General features: G+C 35.4%; 1 pseudogene; it reads left to right on the plus strand.

The window, feature by feature from the left end:
- Positions 1–8,564: 8,564 nt before the first annotated feature.
- On the plus strand, positions 8,565–18,474 carry LOC149576907 (UDP-glycosyltransferase 74E2-like; annotated as a pseudogene).
- Positions 18,475–23,887: the final 5,413 nt, after the last annotated feature.

The raw sequence follows: 23,887 nt of genomic DNA on the forward strand, positions 1-23,887 counted from the left end.
TGATGATTGGGCATATCAGGGAAGAAAGGCATAGGAGGCCTTGGAGCTAGCTTACCTCCTTGGATCAAAATATTATCTACCCTTATGACAATCTCATAAGCACCTGGTAGAGTATCCTCTCCCATAGTTTGGATTGTAGTGGCAATATCATAGTCTAACGCTCTTAGATAATGCAAGAAGGCATCACCAAGGGTAGGCTTTACTAATGTTGGTATTCTATCCCATGTTTTTTGCAATCTATAATTGAATTTAGCCATGTATTCATGGAGGGGTCTTTTTACAGTGGTTAACTTATCTAACAATGAAACATAATCACTTTTATCTTCAAAGTGCTTGCATAAGGTTGGTCCTAACCCATCCCAATATATTATAGAATTATGAAGCAATCATCTATACCATTGAAGTACTTTCATTTTTAAAGAAGAAGCTAGAAGTATGACTACAACATCATCCTCAGATATACCATGAATATTACAAACATTTGAGACTTGTTGAATGTGTTCTATAGGAGAGATGGAGGTTTCTTTAGTGAAATCTTATATACTTTTAAGAGCTAATATTGGTATGTCATGTCTTTGAGCTAGAAATAGGGGACTTCCACCATTAAAGGTGGAAAAAGTATGAACTCTAGCCATGTAAGAAAGTGATTTATTAATATGAGAAAATGGTACTCTAGTTTGAAACCTTGCAATAGGAGGAGTGAACATTTATCTTGTAGGTGTATGGATTTCTTCTGTACTCCTAACTGGTGATACAGACAATCTAGTCTTCCTTCTTCTAGGATTGGAAAATGAAAGCTCTTGATATTGGAAATTACCTCTAGAAGATGCCCTTGTTTCAGCTTTGGGCATGAATCACAACAACCTCAAATATGAAGGGTATAGAGTGTAAAGTGTAGATTCACCAGGTGCTTTATGGAAATGACCCCCTTGAAGGCCTAGAAAATTGAGAGTAGCACTATTTCCTCACCATCATCTTCAAATCCTTCCTTTTGACACTAGTAGATTTGAAATCTTCGTAAATGAGTGTCCCATTGGGCGTGCCAAAAAATTGTTGACACAAAAGCTTGCACCCTGGTTTGAGGGAATACTTCTAAGATAGCCTCACATAACATGCAAAAAATCTCAAAAGTGTGAGACTTAGGAACTTGAGATTGAGTCTCTGGAGAATGCCAACTTCCTCTTCTATCACGATGCATCTGACTGATCTTCAAGAGGAAAAGGGAGAAGGAATGTATGTAAGAAAAGCTACCTAATCTAATTTAGGGAGAAACACACCAAAATAGTATGTAGTTCTACTTCTTTTCCAATGAATGAACTAAAAACTTAATAGATTTCTCAAAATATACCATTATCTACACCTTTTCAATATCTATATCATAATATTAAGCAAAATGTAACTCAATCAGAGAAGGAATAAAATGGATTCACTTGGTTTAATCAATCACAAAGTATGAACATGATTATGATATTTTGATTGTCAAATATATTCAACAATCAAGGCTACAAGGATATGCACACACTTGGTTGATAAAGAATGGATACAATAGAGAAAATCTATATTGAGCATAGGCGAAATTAAAAAAGAGCTCTAAAACTTTGAAAAGAGAGAGCTCATTGAAAATTACAAAAAGAGAACCTTTTAGAAAAAAAAAAAAACTTGCTTTTATAGTTCAAGCATAAATATTGATTGCTTCACAATTTCTTTTATGCATTTAGGACTATAAGAGGATAATTGGATAAAATTTGGGTGATAGATTGGATCAAATATGCCTTTAGAGTCATGGAAATCATCAACCTTGACTAGAAGAACCCTGATCCTAACATGAAATGATGCCCTTAGTGCACAGAGGGCTAGATGGATAACCAGGTGATGAGTGCATGCTCCTTTTACATTTACTAGGCATGGGATATGCTAAAAGCAATCTACACACTATCAAAAGATTTGATCAACCATTAAGAGTTTTTTCTTCTTTTCTATCAGCACGCTAAGTCAAATGTATTAATAGGTCAATAATATTCAATGTTCATCCTATACCTTTCTTGCAATTCTATTAGATAAAGACCCTTCTCTTTACCAACTTGGATGAGTGAAACACCCTTATCATGGTCAACTCAAGGTTCTATGATCCTATGGTCATCAACGGATCTTAGCATTGGGCTCTCCTTGAAATCTCTTTACAATCTTACAATGCCACAATGCTATGACAAACCCTTTATCTTCGTGTGTTTGAAATACCTCTATAGCTACACCCATGATCTTACAATAACCACATATGATAATATCATAAACCCTTCTCACCACCTCTTGTGACCATACACTTCTACGATGTTACAATAGCTAAATATCATAACATTAGCGACTATGTTAATTAACTTTACAATCTTATTCTGGATCATAAGATTGTAGCATGGAAATATGGTCATATTATTATAGCTCCGACATTTCACCTTTTGCAATCTAAAGAAATGGGCCATGCCAGGCACACATGTCAAGATCTCGCTATGTCTCTATAACTAAAGGTCGATTATTTTCTCATAGTAACATGATGAGAGACATTGATCTCCTTCCATTTGATGGCCCAAAAATATGCAATCAACTTATTGACTATGCCAAAAATCCAAAACAATTAGAACTCATCCGTGTGCCAACCTGTCTGACCTTGATCCACCTCATCCACAACCCATAAGGAAAATAGGACCCACAAACCACATGGCGAGTACTAAGCTTCTTAAAACTCTTATCCTTAATCCAAGGCTACATATCCTTAAGGGAGGGATTTATGGAAAAGGGGATACCCAAGAATCAAACAATTTTTTGAGGGCCTACCCATTAGTAGTTAAATTTGCTAAACCACCCTGGGGGTTGATCAGATAGATTTAGGTTGAGAAATTCGACAGCCCAAGATAGTACAAAAGGCATTAAGTTTGGTTTCAAGAGCTTCAAAATTGGATTCAATAGCATGTATCATTTTTCTTTTTCTATTTATCTAAAAAATAATTACTTGTGATCTTCAAATTAGCTCATTTCTAATTTATATTTATTTAACTTTTGATTTTTAAAATTCATTTTGGTTTTAGTTTTTAAATTATTTTAATTTATTTCTTATATTATTTTAGTTTTTTCTATAAATGTTATCTTTTAGTTTCTATAATTTATTTAGTCAATAGAATATTTGTTAGAGATGCTATTTTTTCATGTTATTTTTTGTATTTTTGTTATTAATTTTTCATAATAGATTTTTTTATGGAGTTTTTTTTAATGATTATTTTTTTCATATTTGATAAATTGAATTTAAATAAATAATATTTATTAATCTATTTAAAATATTTTAGTAAATATTATGTTATTTAAACTAAAAATTATTAATAATTTAATTTGTTCACATAAGATTATATTATAAAAAATAATTTCATTATCGAGCACCTATCGACTTATCATTGCAAGCACAAAAGCATGCAACTACTAGCATAATCTATGTTTATTTCTCTAATTTAAAAATGTCAATTTTCTTTCGTTGACCGATTCATGCTATAAATAGTTAATTTAATTTTAAAAATATTTAAACTCTTTTATAAAGTGTTTGTCTAGTTAACTCATTAAATTAATTTTCAAGTTTATTGATTATTTATTTTGTCAACTTGAATGGTATTTCTAATTGTACATCTATCTTGCATTCTTAAATATTATTTCAAAATCATTCAATTTATTTGATTTAAAAAAAATAAAAGAAATCAACTTATTAAACACAAACAACAACAACAACAACAAAAAAAGTGTATGTAATGTGTCTCTTGTTTTTCTTCCCCATATATACTTTGTAGATTTCAAAATTCAAAAATATCAATCAAATGAATAGGGAAAGGCTAATGATAGTCATTATAGCTAAGTTTACATACTCTACACTCATAAATTGTATACTGGATTAGCCATTATAGCTAAGTTTACATATTCTAAGCTCCTACATGATACACTAGATTTTGACAATTTCTTTAATTAGTTTTGAACGTGACTTGAGTAGTTGTAGTCTATTGTTTTGGCTTCTAGCTAGTTACATTGAATCCTATGCACACAAGGTCAAAAGTGATTGTTTGAATTGACGTTGCATGCATATTCCCTATTTACTCATTAAATATTCTCTTTAACCACTTCAAAACTTGCACAATTGATCTAATACTAATACACAAATGCTTCAATAATAATGCACTGTAGAACCAAGGATTGGGCAAATAAGAAAAAAACATTGTGAGCCAAATTTTTTTAGTGGACTTTAAAAAATGGAATCCAATGAATGAGGGTACTGGACCACTTGGTGTGGGGCATAAAAGAAACCTATGTAGCTCACCTAGAATGTGTCCGGCACTTGGGATGGCTCGCCTTGTTTCATGGAGGAATCCGCAGCACAAAACGATGATCTCAATTCTCTGGTACCAAAGAGTGGTGGGATGATAGATGCTGACGAGGTACATTTGTGCGAGCAAAATGTGGGAGGCATACTTGCTCACTGATTATCAGATTTGGCGGTGCCAAGCATTTTAATTATCTTCCCATCCATTCGAATCACTTTGTAAGGCCCCGTTTGGTTGCTGGAAGATGAGGGCCAAAACCGGGTTATCAGGGGTAAAACCAGGTTTTGCAAAAAAAATTTGGTGTTTGGTTGGTTAAAATTATAACCTGGTTTTCAATTTCATCTTCCAATTTTGGTCAAAAATTGGAAGAAGTTTCTTCCAACAAAAAGGTGGAATTCGAAATTAAAACCAGGTTTTGAATTTTATGACAGTTTTTTTAATAATATTGTGAGGTCCACAGTATATTCATCTTCCGTGTCAACCAAACGGACCATTGGCTTTCCAAACCACAAAACTAGGTTTTCAAAAACTTGGTTATAAGATAAACTGGTTATGGCACAAATTTACCTTCCCCAACCAAACGGGGCCTATGTGAAGATTAGTTGTAACGGAGGGAATATTAGGAAGAAGGCTAGTCACATGGTTCTACTATTGTACCCTGCAACAGGGCACACAAATCCCATTTTGCAGTTATCAAAAAGTTTGGCCGCGAGGGGTTTGATCTTCACCTTCGTTCAGTCTTATACATCCCATTCGGCAGCATTGCGGTCATATGCCTGGAGCAGATCAAAGAGCTTAAAGGTGATGTTTAAGGGTGGCCATCGTATATAAAGGCAACTAGTAGCTTATGTTGAGAGTAAGAAATTTGTATTTTGAAAGAGGTGTCATATAGTAATTAAGTGTTTCTTGCATGGAGAAAAGGGTAGAGTCTCACATACTATAATCTATCTCTACACTCAAAAATAGGTAGTACAATAGTACTTCATTCTATTATATGATATTCAAAGATAGTTTGCATTTTTCTATTGTAATACTTCATTATATTCAATTGTAGTGGAATGCCTAGTAATGCATAGCATTCAAAAAAAATTTGTTTAGATAGTTATGTTTTTTACTAAATGGTATAATATTATGCATGAAGTTGGAAGCTGGAAGCATTTTGTAATATATATATATATATATATATATATATATATATGTATGTATGTATGTATGTATGTATGTATGTATGTATGTATGTATGTATGTATGTATTGATTTATACATAGTTATTTTTCATATAAACTTAGCTATTATTCCATTCTATGATAAATTTTATAGGGAGTAATCCTAAGAGTCATCACCTTAGTGCCTTTACAAACTAGAACTTGGTCAATTAACCTTCTTTATCATTCTACTTTGAGCTAATTAAAAATATTTTTAGTATGGTGTGATGTTATGAGCTGGTATTTAATGACATTCAATACATTTACTTTGATAAAATTCAATAAAAATCAAAAGTGCATCATTATAAAGAATTCACTTGTTTTGCCTACTATTTAAATAAATGAGATTATATATCTTGAGTGGCTTGCTCTTTTCTTTTTAGAACCCCTAGAATCAAAAGTAGGAGAAATGACCTCTTTTGCAAGGGATTATGTTCAATAGATTTGTATACAAATTTATAATACGATATAGAAAGTATTGGTTAAATTATTCTATGCTAAACAATAGCTAATACAAATAATTCATATATAAGAAATATATTATATTTATATTGCTATATTACTTGACATATATGAAATAGATAAAAGTGAGGATTTTAAAAAGTATATAGAATTCATACAAAAAATTATGTCATATTAATCCTCAAGAAACAAGAGAAATACTTTGAGATGAAACAAAATACCTATATAATAGATAATCCCACTTCAAAAGATCCTAAAATAACTTTTCTTATAGTGGTATAAATTTCTTGTCAACAACATTGTATAGGATGATTTAGATGCACTCCAAGCTCCCTGTCGTGTTCTAATATCTTGGTGTAAGTATGGAAGTCTAAAATTTTTTTCGTGTTTAAAATAAAAGTGAAAAAAATTATGAGTTCCATACTCATAATAGTTGTGAAGTTAACTACTGCACAAGCATGATGTAGGACAGTGTGTAAACACGTGGGAAATTTCAAGTCTAGAAGAGGGACTTCTTCCATGATTTAGTCTGTATCATCAAACAATAGAATTCAACAACATATCCTTACTTCAACCACTCATAGCCACCAATATTCAAACTTGATTAATTTCAAATTAAGTAATTTATTTTACATTTTACTGTGTTACTTCCCCTCTATTTTGAATTACGTCTAACAGGAGCCTTTAAGTTCAAATAAAAATAAAAATAATTTTTTTTTTAAGTCCTTTAAATTGTCACCCTATCTCAAATATGTTCAAATATTAAAAAAAAACTATTTTAAAGTATATGATAAAATTGATGAATAAGTTATTAATACAAGAATAGCAATTTTTAAAAAAAACACTTATCTACTTTGCATGTACATAATTTTTAATAAAAAAATTTAAGTAGTGAGCAATTTTCTTTAGTGTTTAAAATTTATAAATATTAATTAAATCATATATTATTAATAGATTTGTTATATTTAAAATTTATTTAAATAATAATTATTATTATATATTATGAGCTATTAATTTTATTGTGTAACAAATTTAAAACTATTTGATAAACATGGTAAAATATAAATAATTTATTTAAATGTTTCTATATAGTTTTTGCAATAATTTTAGTGAATAAATAAATTTAATGCACTTAATTTCAAGTTTGAGTTATTGTTATAGTTGTGGTAGATTTTTAAAGGTGAGGAGTTAGACGTTACTTTTGAGTTAGAGTTCATTTTGGTTTGACCTTATTCAAGGTTAAAAGTAAATGACAGTTATAAAATTAATGAATTTCAATATGAGGTCCAATGTGTTAGAGCCCCAACCAATTCTTACAATTCCCTCATAGTTGTAGAGTCTCATCTATAATTAAGTTCAAGATAATTGATTAAGATAATAATGACTTTATCCATCACTTTGTTGTAGAATAAGTCATTTTGTACAAAGTGAACTATTTGCTCTATGATTCAAGTGAAAGGAGCCCTAGCCCTTTATATGTAATTAGAGTGTTCATAAACCTTCAGATATCTACATCACTATCGGTTACACCCTTGCACCCCATTTGGTACAATTGTTAGTTAGTAAAGTGTCTAGGGGAGACGACCTAGTAGCCGACCATGTTCAAATGACTGCTACATCTACCATTATAGATCACCCCCTAATTACCACTCATAAAAAGGCCCAAAATGATAGCATGTGTACTAATAGTCGATCACACATATACTAATAGTTGATCATTTTTTTGCTTTCTTAGTTGTTGATTGGTCCACTTGTGCAAAAACTAAATTTTTTTGGTGAGCAGTTATTGAGGGATGAATGAGACAGGTTCCAGACAAATGTTTAAAATGGCACTTTTAGACCACCCTACAATCTATGAGTTCTACAGAGAGCTCTGTAAATGAGGAAAAGTCGAAAGATTAGCTCCAAGCTCTTTACTCCACTAGAGAAGCAGCAAAATTCAACAAACAGGTTAAACATTGTAGGTGTGCAAAATTAACCAAAACAACTAGCAACTATGGTAAAAAAACAAGTCAGCCAAGGCAACTAGCAACTAGAAGTTGTAGGTGCAAAAAAAGTCAGCCAAGGCAACTAGTGACTCGTCTCTCCTAACTGGGTGCTAGTGCGGGGATGCATGGGGAAATTTGTCTCCGAGTTCAATACGTAAGAAGTGAAGAAAAAGTTGTTTGGGACAAACTTCAACAGGAGAATCACGCTCGAACAGGTGAGAGGATAAAGTTGTTTCAAGGCAAATGTCAGCATTCCAAGCCCAATGTGGGTTGAGCGCAAGTGACAGGCAATACAAGGTCAATATTGATTCCAGAGTCTTTGGAGTGAACTACGCCGTCCATCACGCAAAAAATTTCATCATCCATGTCGTCATGCAATAACAATAATAATAATATCCCAATTTACATGCCTCATTTCGTCACATACGGTGGTTATTCTATTCATAGGAAGACGGTTCAAATCGGCGCATGAAATTACAAGAAGGTGCAATATAAATCTCTTCTTTGGTAGAGAGGAGGAGCTCATCAGATTCGACTTCTGCCTGTGAATACCAGCTATTTCCTGGTCGAAGAAAAGATAAAGATTGTAATATGGATAGTTGTAATGGAGGGAATGATACGAAGAAGGGTGGTCACGTAGTTGTGATTTCATATCCAGCAACGGGCTACACGAATCCCATGCTCCAGTTCTCAAAGAATCTGGCCTCCACAGGTAATTTGCTGGTTAGGTTCGTCGCATTCAACTACAATCACCGCAAAGTCATTCAAGGCCAGTGAATCTCTGAAGCACCTAAAGCATTCCAGATGGCCTTCCAGAAGGTGATTCAACTCTAGACTCGAACATAAATCCAGTAGTGTTCAAGCACATGCTGGACAACATGGATGGCTCGGGACTCGAACACCTGATCCGCCGACTCGATGCCCTCGCAGGGGACAATCATTCTTCGGTCTCCTGCATAATTTACAATTCGTTCCTTCCGTGGGTTCGAGATGTTGCGAATAAACTGGGTATCCCTCAGACCTTGTTCTGAACGCAGTCCGCTGTTGTTTTCTCCATTTATCATCACTTTCGAAACAGTATGATTGTTGGAATATTAAATGCATATTGACCGTTTGTCTCTGGAGCCAAATGCCCACCTACCTCCATGACAGCTTGCAGAACGATCAAAAGAATTTATTGCTTGGTAGGTGAGTTTTTGAAATTTAGAAATGAGGGGAAAAATATTTTGCAAGTATAACAAAAGGAATGTTCTATTCCATTCGACCCGTAGACAAAGAGACAAAGAAGAAGAGCAGATCAAAAGTTGCAGAGAAGGAAGAAGAGAGAAGTAATCAGCAGATCCAGTCGTCAGAGTGCAGAGAAAAGGAAGTTCATTTCGTTCCTGCAGTCGCACGTGTTTCTTCTTTGATCATTTTGTAAGTTGAATGTTTTATTGTTTCATTTGTCCTGTTGAAGCAATGATTGCTCCAGGCATTATTGTATGCAGCCATTAGAGTTGCAAGTTTAAAGCTTCTAAGTATTGAAGTTGTTCAAGTTTTACCAGTTTAGGGTTTTCTGGTTGAAGCCAAATGCTCCCAGATTTTGTAATAGTTTGAATCTAAGTTGAATAGTAAGCAAGTAGGCATACGTGATTCCATTGCTTCTTGTTCATTGCATTTGTGAAGTTTATTGTTGAGTATTTGAAGCTTTGGGTCTCTAGTTTTAATGGTGAAAATATACACGTCATAAGTCTGCACTTGGTATTATCTTTGGTAGAAGTCATCTGCAGTGGCTGCCGAATTCACTCGGTGCCTTCTTCTACCTTACTCCCCTCTCTAGTGGCTACTGAGCTCACTCGGTAATCGCATTGTCTACCAAGTTCACTCAGTAATCACACCCTGCAGTGTCTACCGAGTTCTTCGTTTACTGAGTTGATTCATCTACCAACCTCACTCGGTATCTATTGTTTATCAAGTTGCTTTTCATTTACCGAGCTCACTCGATAAACTCTCATGCCACTCGATTTCTTAAGTCACTAAACAATTATTTTTGGCACTCGATAATAGTTGTTGTCGTGCCAATTTTTTTAGGTTTAGGGTTGTGCAAGCAATATCTAAGGTTGTTTTTTGTGATTTAAATATTTGTTATTTCTCACATGGTATCAGAGCTTTGAGGCCCCACATCCAAAGTAAGTTAGGCATTTATCTGAGATATTTATCATGGTAGGAGATGCAGGAAAGATATGGCAGCAGCCACCACCCTTCAATGGACAAAATTATGATACATGGAAAAAGAAAATGAAAACTATTATGGTAGCAAATGATTTGTGGGATTTTGTAGTTAATGGGTTTAATGATGTGATAGACCCAACTCAGTATGTTGCCCTCACAAATGCACAGAAGACTCATTTGAAAGAGTCAAGGAGGAAGGATGCTAAGGCATTAAGTTCGATTGAAGCAGCAATGACAAAGACTATTTTTTCCAAGATTGTAGCAGCAAATTATGCAAAAGAAGCATGGGATATCCTTGAGACGAACTTCAAGGGGACTAATAAAGTCCGTACAGTAAAGCTGCAAAATAGAAGAAGGGAGTTTGAGAACCTTCAGATGAAGGAAAATGAATTAGTTGCAGACTTCAGTTCAAGGACCTCTAATGTGACTAACCAACTGAAGTCAAATGGAGAAGACTATCAAGAGCAAAGGATAGTGGAAAAGATATTGAGGAGTTTACCTCATAAATATGACAATTTGGTCATGACCATAGAAGAGGCAAAAGACCTCACTATTTTGACAATGGATGAGTTAATGGGTACACTTCAAACCCATGAGCATAGGATCAATAGATCCACATCTTCTTCTTCTCAAGAGCAAGAATTCAAGGCTCAGTCAAATCCAAGAGGAAGGGGGAGAGGAAGAAATGGCTCAGGCAGGAACTCTAGAGGCAGAGGCTGAGGTAATGGAGGACAAAGGAATGCTGCAGCAGAAAGCTCAGGAAGAGTAGATGGAGCAAGTAGCTCACAAAATACTTCAAGAGGAGGTAAGAAAAACTACAACTCAAATAGGAGTAATGTAGAATGCTACTACTATCACAAATATGGGCATTATGCAAGTGAATGTTGAAAGAAGAAAAATGATCAGTCAGAACAAAGAAAACGTGTCTGATGTTAACATGGGAAGTGGAAAGAATGCTACTGCCTTCATCATGTGTAATGTTGGTGAAGAAGGAAGCCCTAAAGTTTGGTACCTCGATAGTGGACGTAGCAACCACATGAGTGGTAATGAAACCTTGTTCTCATTCATTGACAAGAGTTTCAAATTTGAGATTAAAATGGGTAATAATGGAACCCTACCAGTTGTGGGAAAAGGATCTATTATGGTCCGCACCAAGAAATGTGAGAAGAAGGAAATAAAAAATGTGTATTTCGCCCCTAGTATGAAGCACAATTTGATGAGGATTGGTCAGCTCATTCAAAATGCATACAAAGTGCTGATGGAGAATGATAGGTGTATCATTCAAGAAAAGGATTGGAGCAAGAATTTACTTGCAGCAGTTCAAATGACAAAGAATAGAATGTTTCCCTTGAAGATAGAGACATGTTTCTCTTCTCAAGTTGGTGTTGCACCTCCCACATAGTCAGCTCTAAGGAGTGTGATTGAAGACCCCTCACTACTACGGAACCTCAGGGATGGTCATCTTAGCTATGCTGGTTTAAATTTATTGTCAATTAAAAAAATGGTAGAAGGTTTGCCACATATAGGAAATTCATGTGACAAGTGTGAGGTTTGTATTTTGGGTAAGCAACATAGGCTTACCTTTAACTCTGGAAATTCTAGGAGGGCTAGATATCCATTAGAGTTAGTGCATACTGACCTAGTCGGTCCTATGCAAGTTACTTCCATTGGGGGAAGTACTTATTTTATAACATTCATAGATGATTTTAGTCATAGGACATGGTTGTATTTCTTAAAGAATAAATCTGAAGCATTTGAAAAATTTGTAGAATTTAAAGCCTAGGTTGAAAGAGAATGTGGAAATTAGATCAAAGTCCTAAGATCAGATAGAGGAGGGGAGTATACCTCCAATTCTTTTGTAAATTTTTGTAGGAAACATGGCACAAAGAAAGAGCTCACAACCAGCTATACACCACAGCAGAATGGAGTGGCTGAAAGAAAGAATAGGACCATTGTTGAAATGGCAAGGAGCATGATGAAAGAGAAAGGTCTCCCAACTAAATTTTGGGGAGAGACTGTGGCAACATCAGTTTACCTAATTAATAGGTGTCATACAAAGGCAATCCGTGATAGAATTCCAATGGAAGCATGGTCACGAAAAAGATGGATAGTTGAACTCCTAAGGGTGTTTGGATGTGTTGCATATGCACATGTGTCTAAAGAGCAAAGACAAAAATTTGATGATAAAAGTGCGAAGTGTATCTTCACAGGGTACAGCCTAGAATCAGAGGCATACAGATTGTATGACCCATTGAATAACAAGATGACTCTTTCAAGAGATGTGGAATTTTTTGAAAATCAGTCTTGGTATGGTTCAATTGATGAGTCACCGAGCACTTCAAGTAAAGTGCCAATTATAAGTGAAGAGGATGTTGATGAACAACAAGAAGAAGGAGCAGATAGAAGAAAAGACAAACAGCCTCAGTCATTACTGAGCTCCTCTAGGCATGACCGAGAGTCAGTGCCAAGCAGCAACAACGAAGATTCTAATCCCACACTCTCCTCCCTGTTACCAAGAAAGACCAAGAGTCTTAGGGAGATATACCAAGATGAAAGGTATGAAGATCATGAAGAGAGTGTTAATTTTGCATTATTTTCTCATATTGATCCAATATATTTTGAAGAAGCTATTAAGGAGAAGAAATGGTGTAAGGCCATGGATGAAGAAATAGATGCTATAGAAAGAAATAAGACATGGGAGCTAACTAAATTTCCTCTCAAGAAGCAAGTGATTGGAGTGAAATGGGTCTACAAGACCAAATGCAATGCTGAAGGCAAAATTGATAGGCATAAGGCAAGGCTAGTAGTCAAGGGCTATAAACAGTAGTATGGCAGAGACTATGATGAGACCTATGCCCCGGTTGCAAGAATGGAAACTGTGCCTACTATAATAGCAATTGCAGCTCAGCACAAATGGAAGTTATACCAAATGGATGTGAAGTCCACCTTCCTAAATGGTGTATTGAAAGAAGAAGTGTATGTGGAGTAGCCATCTGGTTATGAAATAGCAGGTGAAGAGAACAAAGTATATAGATTGAAGAGATCTCTTTATGGGCTCAAGCAAGCTCCAAGGGCATGGTACAATAGGATTGACTCATATTTAATGAGCAATGCCTTTAGCAAAAGCAATGGTGAGCCTACTCTCTACATCAAGGCAGAAAATGGTAATGTGTTGATTGTTGTTTTGTATGTAGATGATTTGATTTTTGTTGCAAATGACAAGGCTCTAATTGGTGAGTTCAAAGAGACCATGAAAAATGAGTTTGAAATGACAGACCTTGGTCTCTTGAAATACTTTCTAGGCATAGAAGTAAAACAAATGCATGATGGCATCTTCATCTCTCAAGAAAAGTATGCAGGGCAGATCTTGGAGAGATTTAAAATGCAGAACAATAAGGCAGCCCCCGCACCAACAGTAGTAGTTCTGAAGTTGAGCAAGGAAGACTCTAGCAAGAGAGTGGATCCAACACTATACAAGAGTATGGTTGGAAGTTTAATGTATTTGACTGCAACTCGGCTAGACCTAATGCATGCAGTAAGTCTAATTTTTAGATTTATGGAAACACCAAACGATTCCCATTGGCAAGTGGGAAAGAGGATCCTAAGATATGTGAAAGGTACCAAGGGATTTGAAATTTTGTATACTGAAAATGATGATTTCAAGTTGGTGGGATACACAGATAGTGATTGGGCTGGAAGCTTAGATGATAGGAAGAGGACTTTCATATGGGATTGGGTGCAATTTCATGGGCATCCGAGAAGCAACCTATTATTGCTCAATCTACAGCAGAGGTTGAGTATATAGTAGCAAATGTAGCAGCATATCAAGCTATTTGGTTAAGAAGGATCTTGATAGATCTGAATGAAAGGCAAGAGGATGGAACCACAATTTATTGTGACATCTCATCAATTGCATTGTCCAAGAATCTAGTCTTCCATGGGAGAAGCAAACACATAGAGATCAGATATCACTTCATCAAAGAGTTGGTGGAGAATGGGGATATCAAGATGGAATTTTGCAACTCTAAGCATCAGCTAGCAGACATTTTTACCAAGCCATTAGGCATTGGAATTTTTGTACACCTAAGAGAGTGTCTTGGTGTAGTTGATCCGGATCAGCAGTGATCCTTTTTTTTTGGCTCGGGACAAAGGGGGAATGTTAGAATATTAAATGCATATTGACCATTTGTCCCTAGAGCCAAACGCCCACCTACCTCCATGACAGCTTGCAGAATGATCAAAAGAATTTATTGCTTGGTAGGTGAGTTTTTGAAATTCAAAAATGAGGAGAAAAATATTTTACAAGTATAACAAAAGGAATGTTTTATTCCATTCGACCCATAGACAGAGAGACAAAGAAGAAGAGAAGATCAGAAGTTGCAGAGAAGGAAGAAGAGAGAAGTGATCAGTAGATCTAGTTGTCAGAGTGCAGAGAAAATGAAGTTTATTTCCTACCTGCAGTTGCACATGTTTCTTCTGTGATCATTCTATAAGTTGAATGTTTTATTGTTTCATTCATCCTGTTGAAGCAGTGATTGCTCCAGGCATTATTGTATGCAGCCATTAGAGTTGAAAGTTTAAAGCTTCTAAGTATTGAAGTTGTTCAAGTTTTACCAATTTAAGATTTTCTGGTTGAAGTCGAATGCTCCCAGATTTTGTAATAGTTTGAATCTAAGTTGAATAGTAAGCAAGCAGGCATATGTGATTCCATTGCTTCTTGTTCATTGCATTTGTGAAGTTTATTGTTGAGTATTTGAAGCTTTGGGTCTCTAGTTTTAATGGTGAAATTATTCACGTCATAAGTCTGCACTTGGTATTGTCTTTAGTAGAAGTCATCTGCAGTGGCTACCGAGTTCACTCGGTGCCTTCTTCTACCTTACCCCCCTCTCTAGTGGCTACCGAGCTCACTTGATAATCACATTGTCTATCGAGTTCACTCGGTAATCACACCCTACAGTGTCTACCGGGTTCTTCGTTTATCGAGTTGATTATTCATCTACCGACCTCACTTGGTATCTAGTGTTTACCGAGTTGCCTTTCATTTACCAAGCTCACTCGGTAAACTCTCCTGGCACTCGGTTTCTTAAGTTACCGAACAATTATTTTTGGCACTCGGTAATAGTTGTTGCCGTGCAATTTTTTTTAGGTTTAGGGTTGTGCAAGCAATACCTAGGGTTATTTTTTGTGATTGAAATATTTATTATTTCTCACAATGATTCCTACCTAGCTTCCCTCTTTCGCTTTGTTTGTTTTTTCAAACTACTTAAAAACTCGTATCTTTAGCTTGTTTCTCTCTGATCGTATATTTTAATCCCCAAAATCTAATTTTTTGATTGATGGCTTTGTTTTCCAACAAAAGGATGTGATTGTGGAAAACTGTCTAAAATCTTGAGCTGAAATCGACCGATTTACCGTCGGCATTCTTGGGAACAAGTGGATTCATCAAGTACTATCTACGGCAATTGGACGTTATGAAGGATGTCTCGTGGGTGATTTTGAATGCTTTGTATGATCTAGAGCCTGAAATCATTGATTCCCTTAAATCAAACTCCCTACCTTTTCTCCCAATCGGCCCTTCCATTCCACGGGCTTTCTTGCAAGATCCCAACTTGGAGGACAGAGAGGTGGATGTGAATCCACGGAAGGTGGCGGACATCATGGAATGGCTGAACAAGAAAGCTGCCATGTCGGTGTTATACATTTCGTTCGACAACATCTTGGTCCTAAGCGAAGAGCAGATCAAAGAGCTCGCTTTGGGCATTCAGCATAGTGGAAGAAATTTCTTGTGGGTGATCGGGGCTCCTCCAGGACACGGTCATGATGGGGAGGTTTTGCCGAAGGGATTCATGGAGGAAATGAAGGAAAGGGGGTTGGTGGTGGAATTGTGTGCTCAATTGGAGGTGCTGTCCCATCAGTCAGTGGGGGCATTTATGAGCCACTGTGTGTGGAATTTGACTCTGGATGCTTTGAGCTTGGGGATCTCGATGCTCACATTGGGCATTTGGACGGACCAGTTGACTAACTCAAAGTTTGTGAGCGATGTTTGGAAGATGGGGGTGAGAATGAGGGGAGATGATGGAGTCCTGGGAAGGGAAGAGACGCAGAGATGTATCTGTTGGAGAAAATATGACATCACAATTTAAAGAATTAGTAATTTTTCCAACAGACATAAGTTGAACAGGGAAGGGTGGAACAACCAGAGCATCAGATGGAGAATTATGAGAAAAGAAACTAATTTTACCACTTCCTAAGGCTGAAATAGTAGTTCCATTTGCAACAGAGATATCATGCATATCAGTTTTTGAAATAAAATTGGTTGCCGAAGGACTCTTGGCCATATGATCTGTAGCTCCAAAATCAATAATCTGGGAATTAATTTTGGAATTGGAGGTAAGATAAGCATGAAGATTACCTGACACGTGAGAGGAAGTGGACGGACTGTTGCCAGAAGAGACAGTCTTACTGAGTTGTTGAAGAAGATGACCCAACAAATTGATTGAAAAAGAAGTCTCGGCTATAGCAGCATGATCCTTCTGACCCTTATATTCTGATTTGAGATGTGGATGTAATTCCTAGCAGTGATCCTTGGTATGCCTAGTTTTCTTGCATTGATCACATTGATAGAGTTCCTTCTTACCCTTGTAGCGAGAAACATTCTTATTTTTGTCAAAAAAATGAGACTTTCTTTTATCATCCTTTTCAGCCAAGAGGACATTAGATTCAATCTTCTCTGTTGAAGTTTTGGATTCTGAGCTCATAGTCTTTCTTCAAGTTTCCTCTTGCTAAATAATAGCACAAACAAACACCAGCAAGAGTGGGTAATGTGGTATCCATTAGAAGATTGCACCTTATGTATTCATACTCGGGCTTTAGACTACAAAGTAGTGAGAAAATTTTATCCTCAGCTCATTTCAAAACAGTTTGGGCAACAGTGGTATGTGAACGATACAGGTTCAATTTATCCCACAATTTTTTAAGATTCCCAAGGTGTTCACTAAAGGTTTTCGCACCTTGTTGGGTTGTAGCAATTTCAAGAGTGAGTTCAAAAATATGGGCAACATTATTTTGGTTCCCATATAATTCAGCGATTGAATCCCACAATTCTTTTGCTGAATTAGAAAAAGTGAAAATTTTGGCAATCTGAGTTTCCATCGAATTGAGTAGCCATGATCGAACAAGCTGATCATTGGATATCCAATCCTCATATCCTAATTTAGTAGCTTGAGGACACTTTTTATCACCATTAACAAAACCAAATTTTTTCTTGCCACCAAGCGACAAAGTAATAGCTCTAGACCATGCTACATAAGTGATACCATTTAATGGAACTGATGAAAGTCTCCAACTAGGATTTGAATTGAACTCAGCCATGAAAAAAAACTAAGGAAAAAAACACTTACAATAAAAGTCTCTACTGTAGATTCAGAACACACCAGATTTCTGAGGCAGAGGATAAAATAACATGCATGAACTAGTAGAGCAGGTGCGGAATTTGAAGAGGGAAGATCACATGGCAAGGCTAGTGATCTCACGGCAAGAAGAGGCTTTGATGTTTGCAGAGAACTCAAAATTGTGCATCACAGAGCAAGATCGCGAGTTTTAGAGGCTAGGTCGCGCACTGGGAGCATAGAAAATGGCTCAGGAATAAGCAAAAATGGCCACACACCCTCGATTCAGCTTAGAAACAAGCAAAAAATGGCCATGAAAAAGGGTTTTTGTAGGCAAACAGCTCGAAACAATGGAACAGAAAAAATTGAGCAACCAAGAAGAAATCCTGGGTCTCTTGTGATGGAATCAGGCTAAACCCCACTCTGATACCATAAAGAAACTAATCAAATAACACACATATAATTAAATAACATACAAATGTATGTGGTTCGGCCATAGCCTACATCCACTGGAGAAGAGAGAGAGGGTGTTATATTCATTTTTGTGTATATCAAGAGATTACAACAGCTCTACATATAGAGATACATCAGCCTTAATTAGAAGAAGGCAAAGATTAAGACGAATCCAGACGAATTCCACAAAGTATGCATTCTCCATAAATAGAAATCTATAGATAGAAACAAATCCCGTAAATATCTCTTCTCCAACAGTATCAGAGCGGCAATGGAATTGGAAAGTGAAGAGGAAAAGTAGTACAGAAACAATGCTTTGAAATGGAAGGAATTGCTGAAATCTATTGCAAGTGAAGGAGGTTCTTCTCACAGTAACTTGAACGCTTTTGTTTAGGAGATTGCTTCCAAAGCCACATGATTCTACTTCGATGTCTCGTAGATAATGAATGTTTTCATATAGAACACGTTGTCAATGTAGAGAGCTTGCATGCATGACATTGAAAGCCCATAGGGATTAATAATGATTGAATTTCTTTACCGTATTAAAATGTCATTTTGGAGTGGGCGGGTTGTCCAACTTTTCGTACCATTAAGTTACTTAACACAAAGTTACTTTTGAGAAATATCCTACTTCTTGTAAAAGACATTTTACTTTGCTCAATTAAATAAAAATAGGCAATAAATGAATGAATGAATTAATTATAATTATGTCAAGAGGTGTTCTATACAATAGCATCACAAATATCTAATATAGAAATATTTCAAGATTCTTTGTCAATAAAAAAGATTTCCTCAATTAAATAAAAACAAGCAATAAATGAATTAATTAATTAACTCTAATTACGTCAAGAGATATTCTATACAATAGCATCACAAATGTCTAACATAGGAATATGTCAAGATTCTTTGTCAATAAAAAAGACAAGGGAGCAGTTACAATCTTTTATATTAAATAAAAAACAATCCTGAAATAATAGCTGGCAGAAATAAGAGGAAGTCCAATAGAGCTTGAAATAATAGGGCCTAAAAATATAGGCACCTAAAAATAATAAATATAAATATACACAATAATACAAGACAAAAATTTTAAGAAATTTTTATTTTAAAAAAAAACAAAATAAATAAATCATTTATTTTTTAAAATTTTGATTGGTAAATGGCCAAGGCCTTGATTATTTATTAAAATTAAAATTAAAAAAAACCTACATCATAACTCTGTTCAAACGGGCACTGGTAGGAAAGAACGGAGAACAAAACCTCCAATCTTGCTCGGGACAAATGTCCTATATTATTACATTTACATAGGGGCATACCCTCGCACTCATAAAAGTTACAAAGATACTCATGGGCGTTCCCATGAAGAAAAGGCTAAATTAAGGTATCTGCCATTAAATCTAAGCAGAAGCCAATATCCAATGCTTGGTACATCAATATACCTGTCTAAATAACCAATCCTCAAGAGAAACATGAAGCATTAGTAGAAAAAGGAAGCAAGCAAAAAGACCATATAAAAGTCAAAAGGTACCTAGTCTTATAAGCAGACATTTAAAATATGAAATTGCTAGACCAACACAAATAGGTTAAACATTTTTCTATAGTTGTGACTATAAAATTATCTAGAAGCAGCACACCAAACTGAACTTTCACCTTTGCAGAAAATGTTCCTTAGAGTCAAGACAACATAATGGCAACATAGCAATTCCAATCTTTATGCTCGGACATATAGACCTTATTCAAAGATCATCCATTAGGTTGGGTTCTAAAGGATGCTTATTGCATTCTCCAGCTAAGCTAGGTTGGGAAGATATGATCAAGGATAGAGGCAAGCCCAAAAACGAAGTCCCCTGTTCTAAGAGATTCAAAATAACATAATATAGAAATCTAAAGGAATTACTTAAATAAACACCCTAGCAATCATGAGATAAAATGAAGGCCGAACATATCATCCAAATGCCTTCAGAATCCCAATAATTAGGAATTGGTATCAAAATTACTAATCTTGGCTAACCTAATCCCTAAAGAGAATGCTAGAAACATAGAACAAACCATATGAAAAGGAAAAGAAAGAATTTTTAACCCAAACTGAACTAACAGCAAGGCACTAATCACTCAAAAAGGATATAAACAAAATAACTTCATATACTCCATCAGACCCAAATCACAAACCATACCAAGCTCCCAGATTATTAGATCAATATTAAAATTAAGAGATCTTATCTAAAATTGAGAGCATATTACGAGCTCTAAAATCTATAGACCGATGCTAATAATGAAAGAAAAAATACCAATCCAGATCATTACTCCAGGAACAATGTACAACATTTAGCTAATTATCCTTTAGTAAAATACCCTAAAGAGGAAAAAAGAATGAAATGATCAACATCATTCCAGGCCATAAAAACTACACCACTTGAAATTGGGGAGAGCACCTAGATCAAATTCCAACTCAAAGATAGATAAAAGTAAATTCGAGACTAAATTTATATTAAAGAAAGGATAACTATAATCTAATAAATTTAATAAATTCATTGGCATTAATCTAATGTTCTATAAGAAAGTTAAAAAGCTAATAACGCCTAAATTAATAACATCTTTGGAATATGTTACTAATTTATTAATATATTGATTACTATTAAATTTTGTTACTACTTTGGTTTTAGCAATATATTTATCGAATTTAAATTAAAGATGTTTTAAAAGAATTGATTTTACAGTTTTTATAAATTTGGATAAATACGGATTGTACATACACACACACACACACACACACACACACACACACACACACACACATATATATAATTCTTATTAGGATATTTAATAATTATATAATATGTTAAAGGAATCGATCTCTAAATATATGATGCTATAATAACATTATATGTACGGATTATTAGGATGCAATCAATAAACAAAAAACTAAGAGACAAGAAAAGAACAATATAGGGACAAGTATAAAACATTATAAGATAAAATTAGGATTGTTTGCCAAATAAATGTAATTAGATGAAAAAATGAGAATCATAAAAGGCCTACAAAATACAAATATATTTGAAATTGTTAAGGATTAAAGCGTTAATAATTGATTTGATCTTAGAATTTTTTCGAAGAGAATTTAGATTATTATAATTAAATTCAGGAGTTAAATTATATAATGTGGCAAGAAGTATTGTTAAGTTAATCTAAATTAAAAACCACAAACCTATCCCCATCTGTACCCCTATTAGCAAGTCCATCTACCAGCACATTGCCTTCTCGGAAGATGTGACCAATATGGGTTTCCTCAAAATTATCCATTAGTAATAATACTTCTTGGAGTTTTGAGTTCAAAATCCAATTAGGGGTCTTTTTTTGTCTAATAGCATTGAGGACAACTTGAGAATCGCCTTCGACGAAGATTCTAGATAGTCCTAAATTAAGACAAAGTTGAAGACCTCTCTCAAGTGCTTCTAATTCAGCCACATTATTTGATGAAGGAGGAAGAGGGGAGGCTAACTGGGCTACCCAATGACCATTCTCATCGTTAATGATGCATCTAGCACCAGCAACTCCCGGGTTGCCTCTAACGGCACCATCAAAGTTTAATTTATGCCAACCTGGAGGAGGAGGGATCCATTTACAATTAGCCCTCGCCTCCTTATTTCTGGTGTGATATAGCAAAGGAGGATTGATGAGGCTAGACCAATGCTTTTTCATGAGTCCGTCCCAAAATGAGAAGGAGCCTTCTTCATGAGGATTTTTCCTGAGATTAGTGTTTAAAACTTCCACAATTGAAGTTTCTAATTTGAGTAAGAATCTGTAAAAATGTCGTAGTTTCTTTCCTTCCATATCTTCCAGACAACAATGGATAGGCAAATATTCCATAGTTTATAGTAGACCCCACGAGCCAGATTTGTGGGCCAAGAGCAAAGTAACCCCTTAAGGGAGTTCAGAAGGGGAGTTGACCACTCAAGACAAGTCTTGATCCATTCCCAACACTTAATAGTGAAAGGACAATTAAGAAAGAGATGATCAACATCTTCACTATTGTGATTACACATGACACACCAGTTGGGGCCAACAATGCCAAATCTCGATAGTCTATCTACAGTTAGTGCCTTGTTTTGAAGAACTAACCATAAGAAGAAACTAGCCTTGGGGAGATAGGCTTCATCCCAACATAACTTTAAAGGTATCTCTATAGAGTTCCATTGTTGCGATTGGATGATGGCCTTATAGCCTTGTTTAACACTATATATTCCATCCTTTGCTCCAGCCCAAATAAGCCTATCTAATCGCTCAGATTGCTTAATGTTTCTATTAGAAATAATCTTATCGTACGTTTCAACTAACTCCGAGTCAAGCTCTAATCCATCCAAAGAGCGCCAACTCCATCGAAGATTTGCATCCAAGATCTCCTTGATCTTGTAGTCCTCCACCTTATTTCCCCATAGAGGTGACAATCTAGCTTTAAGAGAGTCAATGGTGGGGGAGGATTGGATTATGGGATGTCCATCCCAAGAGTCCTCCCAAAAAAAGGATTTGTTACCTGATACCACATCCCAAGTTAAATATTTACTAATAATTTTCTGACACTTTGACATAAAATTCTAGCATTCCAATTCTTTAGGCAGGTTTTTCATTCTGAATATCGACTCTAGGTCAACCGAATTTAGGTATTTATAATAAAAGATCTTAGCCCATTTATGTTAATTCTCTTGATATAATCTCCAAACTAGTTTTTCTCCCAAAGCCTCATTTTTCCATTGTGGCTTCTTGATCCCTAAACCCCCGCAATCTTTTGGTTTACATAAATTATCCCATTTGATGAGGGCAAGCTTCTTATTGTCTTCTTTATCTTTCCAAAGAAAGTTCCTAAGTTTGGATTCAAATTGCTTCGACATCCAATTGGATAGAGGCAAACATGCCATAGGCAAGATAGGAATGGCCGAGAGGACTGACCTGATCTTGGTAATCTTACTAGCTTTCGAAAGCCATTTGTTTCTCTAGCTTCCAATCCGCTTGTATACCTTTCCAATCATCTCCTGCCATACTCTATTATATTTTTAATTCTTATCCAGGGAGATACCCAAATAGTTGCAAGGAAACAGTCCCTTTTTATATCCCATGATGCCACAAATCTGAGATTCCATTTTTGGGGGGGTGTTTAAGAAGAAAATCTCAAATTTATCCTTATTTACCTTCTGCCCTAAGGCATCCATATACGATTGTAAAATGTTTTTAAAACCCATAGATTCTTGAAAAAATCTCTTTCTTGGTACAATGGTGTCATCAACATATTGTTGGTGTGTAATATTAGGGAGATTTATTGTAACAGAGATTCTCGAAATCTTGCATCCTTGATATGCGTCGGAGATAGCTCTACCAAAGGCCTCAGCCATAAGGATGAAAAGAGAGGGAGATAAGGGATCTCCTTGTCTAATGCCCCTAGAGATTTAAAAAAAACCTTCAGGAGTTCCATTCATGAGAATAGAAATCTTCGGGGAGGAAATAAACTTGAAAATGAGATTAACCCATTGATGAGAAAAGCCGAAAGCTTCTACGACCTTGCATAGAAAATGCCAATCCACCATATCATAGGCCTTTTATATGTCAAGCTTCATAAATATACATGCTTCTTTGTCTATGGAAGCTGAATCTATAGTTTCCTGAATAATAAGTATACCATCCAGAATGGATCTTCCAAGAACAAAACCTGTCTGTTCTTCCGAGATCAATTTTGGCATAAGTGCCTTGAGTCTGTTAGCTAGGATTTTTGAGAAAATTTTGTAAACGGTATTGCATAGCACTATTGGGTGAAAGTCGCCAAGATGTTCCGGACTATCCTTCTT

This window comes from Cupressus sempervirens, chromosome 1 (assembly GCF_028749045.1).
Source record: "Cupressus sempervirens isolate cs-2001-9-10 chromosome 1, ASM2874904v1, whole genome shotgun sequence".
NCBI classification, from domain to species: Eukaryota; Viridiplantae; Streptophyta; class Pinopsida; order Cupressales; family Cupressaceae; genus Cupressus; species Cupressus sempervirens.